The sequence below is a fragment of the Lonchura striata genome, chromosome 8 (genome assembly GCF_046129695.1).
Source record: "Lonchura striata isolate bLonStr1 chromosome 8, bLonStr1.mat, whole genome shotgun sequence".
Lineage (NCBI taxonomy): Eukaryota > Metazoa > Chordata > Aves > Passeriformes > Estrildidae > Lonchura > Lonchura striata.
Genome location: NC_134610.1, coordinates 4,515,408 through 4,521,407, shown reverse-complemented (window position 1 = coordinate 4,521,407; position 6,000 = coordinate 4,515,408). Strand labels below are relative to the sequence as shown.

Sequence of the window (6,000 nt, the reverse complement as noted above, 5' to 3'; positions counted from 1 at the left end):
TCCCACAGGGTTTAAATGTGACCTGAGGTAACAGAGGAGCTTTTGGGAAGAGCAGGGCTGCTGAAGGAGTGGAGAGAAAACAAAAGTGATAAGAAAGTTGTTATAGCAAGCTCAGCAGGGAGGAGACCAAAGGTTTTATGCTGTGGTTTACTGAACGATTGCTGTGAAGCCTGAGGTGAAATACATCATGCCATCACAAGGTACAGATGGCGTGGTTTAAAAAATAGCTGTGGGGCTTGCCTTGTAGATACAGACAATCCTGGTTTCTCTAAGCATCTGTGCCTGAGCAGAGCTCTGTGCTACTTGGACAGTCACTGCTTTGCTGCTCCTTTCCTGACTGCAAGAACCACAGTTTTCCTGCCTGAGGGTCTTCCAGGCCGTCTCATTGTGGGTAAGACCTGTCTATTCCAGTTAGAGAGAACTCTCCTTTGTTTGCTGGATCATATTACCCTCTTGACAGCAAGAAAGCTCAGGGCTAGCAGTGCCAAGGCAAGCTTTCATGTCCTGATGGACCCAGTGTGCTGGCATCCCATCTGGCAGGGGCTGAGTTTGCTGTAGGGTGCCCTTGGTTATTTGTTGTTGTCACATGCCTTCAGAAGATGGAATATGTTTTGTTAAATTAGTTTCTTACAACTTTTACTGGTGCTCCTGTGGAAAAGCTCAGACAGTTCCTTCTGCTCCAGGGACAAGGCTCCCTTGGCTGGGGCTTGAGGAGTCTGTGGTCAGTCTGGGAGGGGCAGTGATGGATGGCAGATGGGCACAGCAAAAAACTGGGGAGGAGGCTGAGATGAAGCACTGTCAGCACACCTGAGGATTGGTGTGGGTGGCTCAATGTGGTCACGAGGCAAGGAGGATGCTGGTATGGGAAATGTGTTTTCCTGCCCACCCCTCAATCCCTCCTCTGCCCCAAGTACCCCACACAGCCTTTAGTTACAGACACACAGAGCTCCTTTTATTCTTCTTTCCCCTTTTTTAAACTGTCTGTCAGATGTTCCTGCATTCCCATCATGCTCCTAGCAGCTCCTTTGGGAGGGTGAGGGCTGAGCTGCCCTCGGTTGCATTCTCTGCCCACCAGGACTTTGCTATCTCGTGTGGCCTCACTCCCTTGGTCTTGCTATAACTTTCAGCAGCTTCTTCTCCTCTTCCTGTCCTCTAGCTGCTTCACAGCAACACAGGAAAAAAAAAAAAAGAAAACACACACAAAAAAAGGAAACACCAAGAGAAAAACCCAAAAAGCCCAGGCTATTTTGCTTGTTCTGCTGCTAAAAAAAAAAAAAAAAAAGTATCCAGCCTATATGTTTGCTGATGTTTGAGCCTTGAATTTAGGGGCAAAAAGATTTTGTCTCTGTTTTCCTTTCATTCCAGCAGAAGGGTTGAGAAGACCAGTTGGGAAGAAGGGCTCAATATTCCAATTCTCATAAAAGTCTGCAAGCATATGGCCTTTGCCAGCACAGCTGCTTTCCTGCCACCATCGACAATCAAGGTTAAAATGCACGATGCTCATTCAAAGGGAAATGCAGTGGGGAAATTTTCACTCCACTGTTTGTGCAGTTTTATTTCCAAAGGCAAATTGAAAAGTTGCAGTGTATTTCAGCTTGATTTGACCTAAATGGCCAACCAAACAAGAAATAAATACCCTTTTTGGCTGCGTTTGACTTTGGATTCCTTTTGCTTCAGTAGCTGACGTGCCCCAATCTCCTGCTTCTTTCTCAGACCAGACTCCGGGCAGGATCAAGTTTCATGAGCAGCAGTCCCATTGTCCTGTTGGTGGAGTAAACAAGCTGAGTTTGTAGGAAGCCCCAGAAAAAGTCATTTGACAGTGCAAAAGAGGGCAATGATATTTCAGGAACTGATGGATAGAGGTCAGCTCTATTTTGAGTCAATATTAAGTGCTCTGTGTGGTTGTTTTGTTGGGCTTTTTTCTAGCAAAGAGGATGAAATATTACGGTTCAAGAGTGTCACATCTATTGGTGCTTACTGAAAATGGAAATCCAGATAATAAACAAGCATTACTGCAGGGGTCTGGGCACACAGAACTCCAGGATGGAGATGTATCTCTGAATTACATTGTTAGTCCACAACTCTGACCCTCCTGCCCCTATATCTCTCCTCACAGCTCCATTATATATTTTTGTGGTTTTTCTTTTTTTTTAATAAACCCTCCTCTGAAGCTTTACAGAGGCTGGATGGAAGCATTTTTTTCTTGTTACTTATTCCTGTGTTCTAGCTGTGTGTAGGAATGGGTGTCACTCCAGCTTGAATGGAGGGGATTGAGCAAACACGTGGCTGGTTTGAGATAATGTTTATAGAGAGCAAAGAGAGAGATATCAACTCTGTTCATTCCTAATTTCACCTTCAGTTCTTCCTCTGTTTCTCAGCCTGGCAAATCTGCATTCTGTGTAAATTCCCACCACTCCCTCTGCCATGTGGTTGCAAACACTACTGGCTTCTTGCTGTTCTGCTGTCGATTGTCTCCTTCATGAAAGGAAAAGTTTGGTTTAAAACCATTTTCATTACAGCTGTGTTTATTTTCCCATGCCCATATGGAAGAATGGTGCCTTCTTATATTAATCAGAGATTTAAATTTCGCCATGGTGACAAAGGAGAAGATAATAACAGGAGAAATAATTCTATATACACCTGGTTTTTGGTTAACTCGGAGATCATGTGGCTGGTGGGGTCAGAGTCTGGGGAACCAGGCATGTGACTGTGGCTGTTTCTCCACACAGCAATGAGTATTTGCTCAGGACTTTCATCACCCCTCCCAGGAACAGCTGCCGACCACAGGGCAACGTGGTTTCACTCCACAGGAGAAAAGATGAGTTTTCTATGTAAAATTACTTTTAGCACCATAGCGCTTCTTGACACGAAGGTCAATAAGTGCCTAAATTACTCAAAGTAACTGAGTTTATTATAATTCCTCTCTGTCACATTCCTTGCTGCAGCTGTGACACTGTGCTGTATAACTTATTTAATTATACAGTGGTGGTTGCTGCTGCGTGTCTGTTGTTGGGGATGTTATGAATATTTAGATTTTTCTTTCTCTCCAGTTCTGTAATTTAAACAAATTCACTGAAGTGTATTTAACCTGAAGTAATCTGGGCCGCACTGCATGCTGCTTTGGGCTGTGCTGTTTTAGAAACTTCCTTCTGCACAATCATATTCAAGCAAAGCAATTTCTTTGGTGTGAAGATGGGAGGGGAAGCAGCCCTTGCACGCTGAGCAGTTCTGGAGCTCCTCTTTTGTTTGTTTTCTAACCCAGCCTCAGTTATTGGTGCTTTCAGTGGGTGTATTTTGACAGCCCGGACCTGTGCTGCAAAATTCCCCACTCACACTGTGCACACCCCCAGGTTTCCTCTCCAGAGGGTGAATTTGGTCACCAGCCCCAACATATCAAAGGTCTGTGGGCTGAGCTGTGTTAGGCAACCTGGAGAGCAGCTATTGGAGGGCAGAAAGGGCAGGACAGGCGTTCTCCATGAGAAACCCTTTTCCCTTGAGGATACGGCGCCAAGTAGGGATTCACTGTGTGCCTGTCAGCACTGTGCTGGGTAGGAAGACTGTGAGTAACATCTTGGAATATTTAAAGAAAATGTTTTTAAGGGGAGAGTTAAGGGAGCTTTACTTTTCTTTTTTTTTTTTCCCTTTTTTTTTTTTTTTTTTTACAAAGACATCAAGACAGAGGGCAGATCCATAAAGATATAAGCGGATCTAAAACAGGACAAATTATCATTCTTATAATTAAGCCTAATGGACCTTCCTGAGGAGGTTTGATAAGATGACTTGCTAATATTCACTCTTTTTTTTTTATTTAGTCAGTAAATTATGCATAAAGGACAAAACTGAAATAATCACCCAGACATTCACCTCACTTGTGCCTGACTAATTCTCATCCATTGTCTTTCATAGCTTTAAAATGGGAAATAAGTAGTAGAGGCCAATGTTTGATAGGGGCTGATAAATTATGGAAAAATTACTTTTTTTCTTAATATAAGTTGCATGTGATCTTTTTGAATATGAAAGATTGCCTGCAGTCATAATTGAGTTTTTACATTGAGTCAGGGTGTAGTACAAGCCAAGTCCTGTGGAAGAGCAGAAGAACAAAGAAATAAGAAAAAAGTAAAAATATACTGACTTCATGTCATCTGTTAAGTCAAAAATTGTAATAAATTTTCAAGGAAAGAAAGAAGAAAACCTAGTCTAGTGGAAGGTATCTCTGCCCATGGCAGGGATTGGAACAAAGTGGCCTTTAAAATCCCTTCCTACCCAAACCATTCTGGGATTATATAAAAACACCTGAATGACTTTTTTTAGAGTAGGTAATGGAGACAAATTGTTTCTCTTAAAACTTCTCTAAGCTATGTGAAAAAAATATTTGGGTAAGGAGCCATGTTTATCAAAGTGGGACTTGCATTTTCCACTGATAGGTCTGAATTTCAGTTTGAAGAGGTTACTGAATATTTTCAGTTACAAGGAGATAAATTGTGCTGTTCTGATATAAATGTTTTTGCTCTACATGTAGAAAACAACAAATGACTCATGAATTATTATAAAAGAGTTGCACAGGACTCTATTCTGAAAATAAAGAAAATAAAATAATGTTAGTCAGAGTTAAGGGGGGGTGGGAAAAGCCAGCCCCAAGCAATTCTGGAACTCCTTTCTAGGAAGCCTAATTCCCACTCAAAGGGCAAAAGTACTTTCTTATTCTGCTCTCAGAATTGGATCTTTAGTTTTCATTCCTCAATAAGATTTTGATTGATTTTAATTTAGTAGTTTTATCTTAATAATGTTTGTATTAAATCAGATACCCCTGAACACTTAATCTTTTTTTACTTCTAGACCTCTGTATTTAATATTATATTTGTTGTCAAAATCAAATATCAATAAGAATCAGAATAAATGTAAATCATTGATCAGATGCAGCAATGACAGGGAACCAAGAGCCTGATCCAAGGATTGCTGCCTGTAATAGAGACACAAGAAATTTATTTCAGTGAGGTTTGGCTCAGGCTCCAAATGGAACCAAAACCCACGTGTGCTTGACAGGTGGGTCAGTGAATGACCTGGGAGATGATGGCCATGAATCCACTGCAATAATTGGGTTAAAAGATGTTAAAACTTTTTTAAAAATGGTGACTGCTGAGATAAATAACAGGAATTCCTAAATAATAGGGAACTGTGCTGTGCTCATGCGGTGTAGAGCAGGGAATCCACAGGCTGGGTGAGAAGAATGGGGTTATAATACCAAATAGTCCTTCAAGCACCCTTATCATCCACCTCCTGATCACAAATTTCAGGGCAATTACCTCAGTGGTCCCCGGAGATGAATGCTGGAGGCTCTCAGACCCCCTTTAGGCTGTTTTCAGAAGAGGACAGAGGTGATGGCAATATTTCCTAGGGACCATGGGGGCCGAGCATCACTGAACAAATATTCTTAACTCAAGATTCATCTGTTTAGAGAGCTGAAGGGGCTCCTTACCTCCAGGAGGTATTGTCACCAGGGAGTAAAATTTAAAAAAATGAAAAATAAATATCCAGGCATTTACTTGAGTAGGAAGGGGATTTTACAGAAAATACTGCACTGGCAATTCTTTTACCTTGAAGGAGACAGTCAGGGAGACATGGGTTTCAACCCCTCATATAAGGATTTTTTAAACATAATTTGCATTAACTACTCATTATTAAAAATAGAGGGCTCTATCTTTATTATGTATGTGCTGGACATACTTTGATAATGGCATCAGGACATCCATGCTGGGGTTGTAAATCAAATAAACAAGCTTTGGAAACAAAACCTAGTTCTGCTTTCCAAGTGCTGATCCAAGTATTGCTTGGAAATAAGCTCTCATTAATCCTGTAATTTGGAGAAGTGAAACTTAAGTTACTCTGTGTGTATAATGAGGTGACTGCATTAGTGATGGCCATGGTGTCTGTGACCATAACTTGCTTTTCTTGTTGGTTCACAACACCTGGAGGAAATAAAGATCCCTAAGCCATCCTCCC

The 6,000-nt window shown here is 41.6% G+C and overlaps 1 protein-coding gene across 2 annotated transcripts in view; it reads left to right on the top strand.

The window, feature by feature from the left end:
* Positions 1–3,434: 3,434 nt before the first annotated feature.
* Positions 3,435–6,000, top strand: part of KYNU (kynureninase) — a 57,841-nt gene continuing 55,275 nt past the window's right edge. The window contains exon 1 of one of the 2 annotated variants that reach the window (XM_021530356.3): positions 3,435–3,548. The gene's annotated coding sequence lies outside the window, so the exon portion shown is untranslated. Of the gene's footprint in view, positions 3,560–6,000 lie in introns of both variants that reach the window. The other variant, XM_021530355.2, reaches the window with a different exon arrangement.